The 11011-nt window shown below is 45.0% G+C and overlaps 1 long non-coding RNA gene across 1 annotated transcript; it reads left to right on the top strand.

Annotated features, from left to right (window-relative positions):
• Positions 1-3550: 3550 nt before the first annotated feature.
• Positions 3551-11011, top strand: LOC109027250 (uncharacterized). Its single transcript, XR_002006371.3, has 3 exons — positions 3551-3607; positions 6901-7019; positions 10637-11011. It is a non-coding gene; the product is annotated as an uncharacterized lncRNA (long non-coding RNA).

Here is an 11011-nt window from a genome sequence, read left to right as displayed (position 1 = left end):
CCCTAAGGCCCGTTGCTTTGGGTCTCCTGCGAACCTAGAGGCCTCTGTGCAGGAACACAGGTACCTGGATGCGTGGCCTCGCAAAGAACTCATGAGGAGGCCAAGACCAGGCTGTGTGCTGATGGTGTTGCATGAACTCAGGCTTGGTCAGTGCCTGGCTTCAGTGATGTCAACGTGTACTCAGAGGAGAAATTGCTGCGCTTCGGTTCTATGTGAGTATCCTGGGCTTTCTTAGTAATCATAGTAAGAAACAAAACAAGTTTTAGTCCAAAAAGCCTAATTTTGAGTGAATTTTTCTGGCAAAGCAGGCTGTGGTCTGTAGGGGCCCAGCTCTGACGTCACAGCAGGTGACACAGGTCAGAAGCAGCCTCCTTGGAATGGCCTCAGCGTGCTGGGGCCGCCTCCCTGCCACCTCGCTTGGCCGGGCATCACCACGGCACACAGTGAGGGACCTTCTGATCCCGGTGGCAAGGGCCGTGTCTCCAGCCTGCCCCTGTGGCCAACCCTGTGCAGCTCTTTTTTTCTTTTCTTTTTTTTTTTCTTTTTTTTGAGATGGAGTCTCGTTCTGTCGCCCAGGCTGGAGTTCTGTGGTGCGATCTGGGCTCACTGCAAGCTCCGCCTCCCGGGTTCACGCCATTCTCCTGCCTCAGCCTCCCTAGTAGCTGGGACTACAGGCTTCTGCCACCACGCCCGGCTAATTTTTTGTATTTTTAGTAGAGACGGGGTTTCACTATGTTAGCCAGGATGGTCTCGATCTCCTGACCTCGTGATCCGCCTGCCTCGGCCTCCCAAAGTGCCGGGATTACAGGCGTGAGCCACGGCGCCCGGCCCTGTGCACCTCTTTCATTTCAGGTTTCCAGTGCATTGAAACAGTCTCTGACACCACCCTGGAGAGAGCAGAAGCCACGCTGGAGTGACCGGCCCTCTCGGACCACAGGGGTGGACATAGCGGTGGCTGTGGCAGGCTCAGGTGGCCACCTCCCCATTCACCCCACGTGCTCCCCGTGGCCTCTCTCTGGCACTATTAACAGCACTAACCCCACGAGTGGGGAGGGTCCCTGCGAGTACAGAAGCCCCTCCGCACCGTTCAGCATGGACAGCCAGTCCGGTACAGCCCCATTGGTAAGAGGCTTGGGAATAAAGGGTGATACCGGGGGGTGGGGGGCTGAGGGTCTCTGACCTCTGTGGGGACGCAGTGGGTGCCACAGTGATGGACACGTCCAGCTGGGCCTGCCGGCTGTGGGACACCCTAAGGCATCATGAGGTTGCTAGTTTTGGCAACAGAGAGGAGAATTTCTGGAAATGGGGTGCCGTAGAAGAAAAGTAGACTGGGCTTGGTCCTCACAAAGGAATTGTCGACTGTTCCTGGTAGAATTTTAACCCTTATATCTGGGAAAGGGAACAAGGAAAGATAAAATCTCCTAACTGGTCAGGCGACTGCCTGGATGGACTGCTAGGGTTGGTTTTTCGGTCTCAAATGTCCCTGAAGAAGTTAGGGGGTTGGTGTTGACAGAGCCCCTGCTGCTGGCATGAGCTGGGTATCCTGATCCCTGGTTAGAAGCTGTTTCTGTTGAATGATATCCCAGAACTATTAATTCTGGAAGCTTGAAAACCACTTATGTAATGTCTTCAGAGCAATATTAAGGGCTGGTCTCCACAGGAGAAATCTGGGCCACAGTTACACAGGATCCCACCCTGTTTCCAGGGAGCATTTGCCTTTTAGCATTTGTTAAGAAGAAATTACAGTTTATAGCTTGAAAAATATAAGGATGGCGAATGAGATCAATGGGATATTTCAGCTTTTCTCCGATTCTCTGTGAATCCTTTCCTTGTCAGTTTCCTGTGAATCCCGGGAAACTTTCCTGAGAAAATAAAATTAATACACAAGATAGACACATAAAATTAACGCATAAATTAACACATATGGAGATATTTATGAAGCATAGAGAAAACTTTATTGCCTGAGGCACGTGCTCCAGAAATGTGATGCGGACTAAACAGAAAGACAGAATGCCGTCTGAAAGGCCGCCTCCACGTTTAACAACTGGCCTTTGATGAAGAAAGATCTTCCAGAACGTAAATTTGCCTGGTATTAATTAATAGGAAGAGTTAATAAGACAATATAGAAGATCATGAATGCCAAATTTTGCTGATTGTAGCACGATAAAACTTTCTCATTGTAGCAGTAAATAAAAAGTGTAGCATCAGGAGAAATTCAGAGCTGGGTTTAGATGAAAGAAAATGTCATCAATAGCATGTCCCAGGATGGAGCCTTTCAAGCCAATTATGTAAAATTCTCTTGTAGAAAGTTAATGTTTATTCATCCATATTATACGCGTTCTTTATTAATTTTATTTTGATGGGATAACAGGTAAGATAAACAGTGCCTTTTCAGATGTCCTCATAACTAGAAGCCTTGGACAAGGGTTCTCTTCTTTCTCATCACACACCATTGTAATAGTGTGATCATCTGGGCACATCTCCTCTGGAAAGGTGGAAAAGATAAGCTTGCCTTAAAACACTCATTTCCCAAATGGCATGTTTTTACCCTCTGTGGTTTGGATCGGGTTGCTGGGAGGGGGAAGTTCTTATAGGTGAGTGTCACGGACAGGAACGTCAATATCAGGAATATTTGTTAGCCACATAGAAATAATTTTCATCACTTCCACATATATTATTTTATGTCATCAGTAGTTTCTGTTAATTTTATCAGGTATTATCATCAAATACAGTAGGTGATTAAAGAGGGTGCAGCCATCTACCTGGGATGCCCGGTGAGGCTCAGCATTCACCCAGACTCACAGGACTTGCGAGGCGGTGCAGGATGGCAGGCAGGCTGCCTTCACATCTGGGCTCTTCCTCAGCGTGATCCACCCCACATCTCACTGAAGCCACGGAACACAAGACACCAACCTACGGACTCGTCAGCTGGAGGTTAATCTAGTGAGAAACACCATCTGTGGCCATTGACTAGAGACAGAATTCAAAGATCCTCTGCAAGGAGTTGCTCTTTGGAATTTGTCTAAACGCTGCAGAGCCCATTCCTGTTTTAGATGACAGGTCTGTTAGCATCAAGGCCCTTAGATCTGGGAGAGGGACCTAAACCTCAGTGTAGGCAGAGCGAACTCGGGACAGCAGCGATGCTGCTTTTATCTCCCCTGATTTGCTGCTATTAGGGAAGGGCTTTCCATCTTGCAGGCACAAGTTAAAAATCACTACCAACCTTTTTTCAATAAAATTCAAAATTACTTTTCACTGTTTCCACAGACTTTACAAAGCCACTTTGTAAGACTGACAACAAACAATAGCTTTTAAAATAGTTTTGGCCCTGATGTGGTTTGGCTCTGTGTCCCCATCCAAATCTCATCTTAAATTGTATTCCCATAATTCCCAAGTGTTGCAGGAGGGACCCAGTGGGAGATAATTCCATCATGGGGGTGGTTTCCCCCATACCGTTCTTCTGGTAGTGAATAAGTCTCACAAGAGCTGATGGTTTTATGAAGGGTTTCCACATTTGCATCTTCCTCATTTTCTCTTGCCGCCGCCACATAAGAAGTGCCTTTCACCTCTCATCATGATTCTGTGGCCTCCCCAGCCACGTGGAACTGTAAGTCCAATTAAACCTCTTTTTCTTCCCAGTCTAGGGTATGTTTTTATCAGCAGCATGAAAACAGACTAATAGAGTAAATTGGAACCAGCAGAGTGGGGCGTTGCTGAAAAGATACTCGAAAATGTGTAAGTGACTTTGGAACTGGGTAACAGGCAGAAGTTGGAGCAGTTGGGAGGGCTCAGACGAAGACAGAAAAATGCGGGACAGTTTGGAACTTCCTGGAGACTTGTTGAATGGCTTTGACAAAAATACTGATAATGATATGGACAGTGAAATCCAGGCTGAGGTGGTCTCAGATGGAGATGAGGAACTTGTTGGGAACTGGAGCAAAGGTGACCTTTGTTATGTTTTAGCAAAGAGACTGGTGGCATTTTGCTCCTGCCTGAGAGATTTCTGGAACTTTGAACTTGAGAGAGCTGATGTAGGGTATCTAGGAGAAGAAATTTCTAAGCAGCAAAGCATTCAAGAGGTGACTTGGGTGCTTTTAAAGGCATTCAGGTTTTTTTTAATCTATCATTTTATTTTATTTTATTTGTAATTTTTTTTATTATAGTTTAAGTTCTAGGGTACATGTGCACAACATGCAGGTTCGTTACATATGTATACATGTGCCATGTTGGTGTGCTGCACCCATTAACTCGTCATTTACATTAGGTATTTCTCTTAATGCTATCCCTCCTCCCTCCCCCCACTCCATGACAGGCCCCAGTGTGTGATATTCCCCACCCTGTGTCCAAGTGTTCTCACTGTTCAGTTCTCACCTATGAGTGAGAACATGTGGTGTTTGGTTTTCTGTCCTTGTGACAGTTTGCTCAGAATGATGGTTTCTAGCTTCATCCATGTCCCTACAAAGGACATGAACTCATCCTTTTTATGGCTGCATAGTATTCCATGGTGTATATGTGCCACATTTTCTTAATCCAGTCTATCACTGATGGACATTTGGGTTGGTTCCAAGTCTTTACTGTTGTGAATAGTGCTGCAGTAAACATACGTATGCATGTGTCTTTAGAGCAGCATGATTTATAATCCTTTGGGTATATGCCCAGTAATGGGATGACTGGGTCAAATGGCATTTCTAGTTCTAGATCCTTGAGCAATTGCCACACTGTCTTCCACAATGGTTGAACTAGTTTACAGTCCCACCAACAGTGTAAAAGCGTTCCTATTTCTCCACATCCTCTCCAGCACCTGTTGTTTCCTGACTTTTTAATGATCGCCATTCTGGCTGGTGTGAGATGGCATCTCATTGTGGTTTTGATTTGCATTTCTCTGATGGCCAGTGATGATGAGCATTTTTTCATGTGTCTGTTGGCTGCATAAATGTCTTCTTTTGAGAAGTGTCTGTTCATATCCTTTGCCCACTTTTTGATGGGGTTGTTTGATTTTTTTCTTGTAAATTTGTTTAAGTTCTTTGTAGATTCTGGACATTAGTCCTTTGTCAGATAGGTAGATTGCAAAAGTTTTCTTCTATTCTGTAGGTTGCCTATTCACTCTGATAGTAGTTTCTTTTGCTGTGCAGAAGCTCTTTAGTTTAATTAGATCCCATTTGTCAATTTTGGCTTTTGTTGTGATTTCTTTTGGTGTTTTAGTCATGAAGTCCTTGCCCATGGCTGTGTCCTGAATGGTATTTCCTAGGTTTTCTTCTAGGGTTTTTATGGTTTTAGGTCTAACATGTAAGTCTTTAATCCATCTTGAATTAATTTTTGTGTAAGGTGTAAGGAAGGGATCCAGTTTCAGCTTTCTACATATGGCTAGCCAGTTTTCCCAGCACCATTTATTAAATAGGGAATCCTTTCCCCACTTTTTGCTTTTGTCAAGTTTGTCAAAGATCAGATGGTTGTAGATGTGTGGTATTGTTTCCAAGGGCTCTATTCTGCTCCATTGGTCTATATATCTGTTTTGGTACCAGTACCATGCTGTTTCGGTTACTGTAGTAAATGCGTTCAGTTTTAAAAGGGAAACAGAGCATAAAAGTTCAGAAAATTTGCAGCCTGACAATGTGATAGAAAAGAAAATCCCATTTTCTGAGGAGAAATTCAAGCCAGCTGTGATACTTGTATAAATAACCAGAAGTCTAATGTTAATCTTCAAGACAATAGGGAAAATGTCTCCAGGGCAGGTCAGAGACCTTTGCGGCAGCCACTTCCATCACAGACCCAGAGATCTAAGAGGAAAAAATGGTTTTGTGGGCACTGAGCTGTGTGCAGCCTAGGGACTTGATGCCCTGTGTCCCAGCTGCTCCAGCCATGGCTGAAAGGGGCCAATGGACAGCTTGGGCCGTGGCTTCAGAGGATAGAAGCCCCAAGCCTTGGCAGCTTCCACATGGTGTTGAGCCTGCAGGTGCACAGAAGTCAAGAATTGAGGTTTGGGAACCTCCACCTGGATTTCAGAAGATGTATGGAAATGCCTGGATGCCCATGCAAAACGTTGCTGTAGGGGCGGGGCCCTCATGGAGAACCTCTGCCAGGGCAGTGCAGAAGGGAGATGTGGGGCCAGAGCCCCCACACAGAGTCCCTACTGGGGCACTTCCTGGTGGAGCAGTGAGAAGAGGGCCACCATCTTCCAACCCCAGAATGGTAGATCCACTGGCAGCTTGCACTGTGAGCCTGGAAAAGCCACAGTCACTCAATGCCAGACCATGAAAGCAGCTGGAAGGAGGCTGTATCCTGCAAAGCCACAGGGGCAGAGCTGCCCAAGACCATGGGAACCTCCCTCTTGCATCAGCATGACCTGTATGTGAGACCTGGAGTCAAAGGAGATCATTTTGGAACTTTAAAATTTGACTGTCCCACTGGATTTCAGACTTGCATGGGCCCTGAACCCCTTTGTTTTGGCCAATTTCTCCCCTTTGGAACTGCTGTGTTTACCCAATACATTTACCCCAATTGTATCTAGGAAGGAACTAGCTTGCTTTGGATTTTACAGACTCATAAGTGGAAGGGACTTGCCTTCTCTCACATGAGACTTTGCATGGTGGATTTTGGGTTAATGCTGAAATGAGTTAAGACTTTGGGGGACTGACTGTTGGGAAGGCATGATTGGTTTTGAAATGTGAGGACATGAGATTTGGAGGGGCCAGGGAAAGAATGGTATTGTTTGGTTCTGTGTCCGCACCCAAATCTCATCTTGAATTGAACTCCCATAATTTCCACATGTTGTGGGAGGGACCTGGTAGGAGATAATTTGAATCATGGGGGCAGTTTCCCCCATACTGTTCTTGTTATAGTTAATAAGTCTCAGAAGATCTGATGGTTTTATCAGGGGTTTCTACTTTTGCTCCTTCCTAGTTTTTCTCTTGCTTCTACCATGTAAGAAGTGCCTTTCACCTCCCGCCATGATTATGAGACTTCCCCGGCCATGTGGAACTGTTAAGTCCAATTAAACATCTTTTTTTTCTTAGTCCCAGGTATGTCTTTATCAGCAGCATGAAAACGGACTAACACAGCCCTAACAGAGCATGTGCTGTTTTTATCCAGTTGACAAATGCACACCCCAGGCGTTTCAGGGGACTGAAGCATTAGAACCTGTGCAGTGTGTGTTTATTTGTTGTTGCCCACGTTTGGGCCTGGCACTGGCACCGGGGAGAGGATAATCCACTTTTACCCACAACCTTCCCAGGGCTCCCTCACCGAGTGCCAGCAACGGACATAGCTAAGCCCCAACTTCTCTGCCCAGGGAACCAGCCCTCGGCACCCACTGTGCTCCAGGACCTCTCAGCAGGAGGTGCTTCAAGTTGAAGGGGTCACTTGTCCTGTCCCTGCTTCAGTGGAAGTCAGATTAAAATGTATACCAGAAGGACATAGAATATCTACCTGGGACGAGAGGCCCCAAAAAAGAATGAAAAACCAAAACCAAAACAAAAGGAACCTGTGTCATTGGGTATTTAGAGTTGACCACATGGCTTTTGCTGGCCTGTGTCTCATGCTTGGGAGCCCTCAGCTCTGTGGATGCGACAGCTTCAGGGTGTGACCCAGGTCTTATTACTGCTGGGTGTTAGGAAGCAGTGATGGCTTCCTCCAAAAACAAAGACTTCCTATAATTTCTTCCTATGTGTGACGTGGAAACCCAATGTCTATATTTTCTATCAGTTACAAAAAAATCACTATTTTGAGATCCTGACTAAATCTTTACCAACAATGTAAAGAAGGACTTAATTCTTGTTTAGAAACCAAAAATCTACCCAAATAACCAATTTCCAAATTACATGGGTCTAGTTGTTTTGTCTTGGTTTGCTTTAAGAGGATAATTTTTCCACATCTATCAAGAAGTCTGATATACAGTAGGTGATTAATAAATGTTTGTTGAATAAATGAATGAATGAGAGTGTGATATATACTGTTAGAGACATTGTATTTTGTCAGTATCAATGATATTTATGATACAAGGCAAGGCATTTTACTTCTGCCTTTAGAGATGAATTTAATTTATTGTGTATTACCATCATATTTATAAAGCCCCTTTCCATCTCTGTGTAGGGCAACTCAACACTCTTTATCAAGAGCAATCTGTGAATTTTGAAGAAAGAACAGACATCAGAAAAAGGAAATCTCCATCTAAAGATAAATTCACCTAAAATTGCCTAGAACATGATGAAAACTCATGCTTTGCTCGCTGGCTATAAGCATTTCTCTTGGGGTGGTTGCACATTTTACTTTCTGGCTTCCCACCCGCTAGGATGCATGCCACACTGAACTTAAATTCCGTGACTAACTGCCATGCACAGATGTCCTGGAGACGAATACACACCAGAAAATATGCCAAGTATCAAATTCACACAAAACATTATAGAACTAGCAAATATTTGCTGCTTTTGGCTGTGTTGGAAATTATCTTCTGTGAGATAAATCTTTTGGCTAAAATATGATTTTTAAAGATTCTCAAATGTTCGAGTCTTCATTTCTGCATTAATTAAATTAAGATGGAGCCAGCGTCTCTGAGAAAGGTCACAAGCTCTTAACTCACGAGGTTGCTCCGAAGTATCTCACTCTGTTTTTACTCATCCTCCTGCGTGGCAAGGAAGAGAAAGAGCCAATAAATAAATGAAATAAACGAACAGTCCTTCAGCCTCAGGCCCAGAACGGAGGTCTCAAGCTCGGTAGAAAATGGGCTGACCAAGAAACCAAGACATGGTGTCTGAAGCACATGGACACCTACAAACAAGAGGCCTGTTCTTTCCCACTGGCCCACAGGGGCCCCAAAGTCTCGCATTTAGACTTTAGGCTCTTTCCTCTTTGTTAAACATATATTGTTGTATTGGTCTTAGAGTTTTATTTTGCTCTCTACGAAGACAATGCCTGTAACCACCTGTTGTATGTAACAGAATGCCACAGTTACTAAAATATGCAAAAATTACTAGACGCAGAAAGGTGAAATTAAAAATCCGTATTGTAGTGGCCACTAAAAAGAAGTCCTACTTCTATCTCCCATTTGCATTAACCCATTTGTGTATTTATTAACTCATTTGCCTGACAGGTAGCGCACATTTCCTGTGTGCCTTCAAAGCTGTGTCATCTCAATTCCCTTCTTCTCCAATTTGACTGAGGGGCTCTTCTAACCCTTCAGCACCCGACTCCGTTCTTGTTGAAACACGGCCCGCCACTCTCGGCAGTCCCTGTGTTGAATGGTGGAGCAGCCAAAGTGGGTTCCGAGAGCCCGCTGCAGCCCCCCACCCACCAGCCCCCTCCTCCTGGCCCTCAGAGGCCCGGCCTGTCCTGCTTCAGTGCAGGGACCCCAAAGCCTCTTCCCTCCGACGGGACACCTCCAGTTACCCCCCTTTTCCTGTGTGTTCCTTTCTCCTGGGGTTTGTCCTCTCCCAGAGCATAGGCAAGCTCCAGCCTCTTCTGCTTCTGAAACCTCTCCTGGACCCTGCAGCCTCCTCCCTCTGACCCTGTCCCTGCCATACTGCTTCCGGCAGCTCCTGCAGGCGTCCCCTTGGTCACGCTTTCCAGATGTTCCCCCAACTTCTGCCCACACAGGGCTGAGGCTTCACTGGAGCTCGGGGACGCCCCACAGAGATTCCTGCTGCTTCCTCTCAAGGCCTGGGCACCTCCCATGACTTCGGGGACAGAGTTCCTCCTGCCTCCCAGACAACCCGCTCTTTCCTGCGCAGGGCTCGGTGCCCTGCAGTTAGTACTTCTTTGTACTCCACTGGCCTCTTTGCAGCGAGCTCCTTTCTTCAGCCTCCACTCTGCATGGCGAGTGGCTGTCGGCACAGGATGCCCACAGGCAGATCCCTCTCAAGCCAACGCCAAGCCCCCCTCCCCTTGGAATAAGCCCATCTTCCCACACCTTATTCCCACCCACCACCGTCAACTGGGGGGTGTCAGTCACCCCAGCCTCCACCAGGCCCCACATCCTGATGACTTCATTTTGAAAATTTATTTTTAAAGTTTTCATATTTAAATTTTAAACTAATAACTTTGTAATTAGGGATAAAACTCAAAACCATAAACAAAGCAAAATTAAATTATCCCAATTTTACCACCCAGAAAACACTAATGCCAATGTTCAATAAGCATTATCACAAACCTCTCCATGAATGGGAAAGAATAAAAGAAGGAAAAACACATTTAAAAATGTGATTATACCATAAATGCTAAAATATAACGAAGTACAGAATTTAATTTTAAATGAATTTGACCAATAAAACAGGGACCTGGACTATAAATAAAGGAGAACTGTCAGAGTTCAGACACATTTTCAATTACAAAAGAAATGAGAGCTCCCAAAATACAGCTCTAAAGTTCGTCAAAATATTAACAAAAATGTGAAGAAGATGGAACTTTTTAAAACCCGTGGTTCAGGTTTAGGTCACACTTAGGGCCCCTGGTTCCGAATCGGAAAATCAGCATCTGTGGACGTTCTTTTATCCCCTCTTCCCTAAGCTCAGGTTGTGTACACGTTTCCAATACATTTCCTATGATCGACATTTTTTATCTTAGTTCTATATTTAAATGGCTTCAGTTGTTTTTCTGTAGTTCAATCTATTTTGACGCACTTCCTGTTTCTGACCTCTTCATTCAGGTTGTTCTCATTCGTGGCTGGATCACACCAGCAAGAAGGATTTTAAAGGACAACTCCTTGGGGCCGTCCAACACTGAAAACGCCTGACCGCTGCTGTCTTTGTGCTTGCAGAAAATCACGGTGGGCACAAAATTGTAGACACGATTTCGAGAGCGTGAGAGCTACTGTTCACGAATCCAGGGCCAGCGTGGTGACCGTCTTCCTTTCAAGCACCTGGCTTGGTACCTAAAATGTTCCTTTTTTTTTTTTTTTTTTTTGAAATTCAATAACTTCATCAGAACAGGCGTTGATGTAGACAGATCTCCATCTTTTTGGTTTTTTGAGTGAGTTTTTGCTCTGTAGGCTGAATTCTTTGGAATTTAGTTCTGAAATCAC

This window comes from Gorilla gorilla, chromosome 5 (genome assembly GCF_029281585.2).
Source record: "Gorilla gorilla gorilla isolate KB3781 chromosome 5, NHGRI_mGorGor1-v2.1_pri, whole genome shotgun sequence".
NCBI lineage: Eukaryota > Metazoa > Chordata > Mammalia > Primates > Hominidae > Gorilla > Gorilla gorilla.
This window is presented reverse-complemented; position numbering and strand designations above follow the sequence as displayed.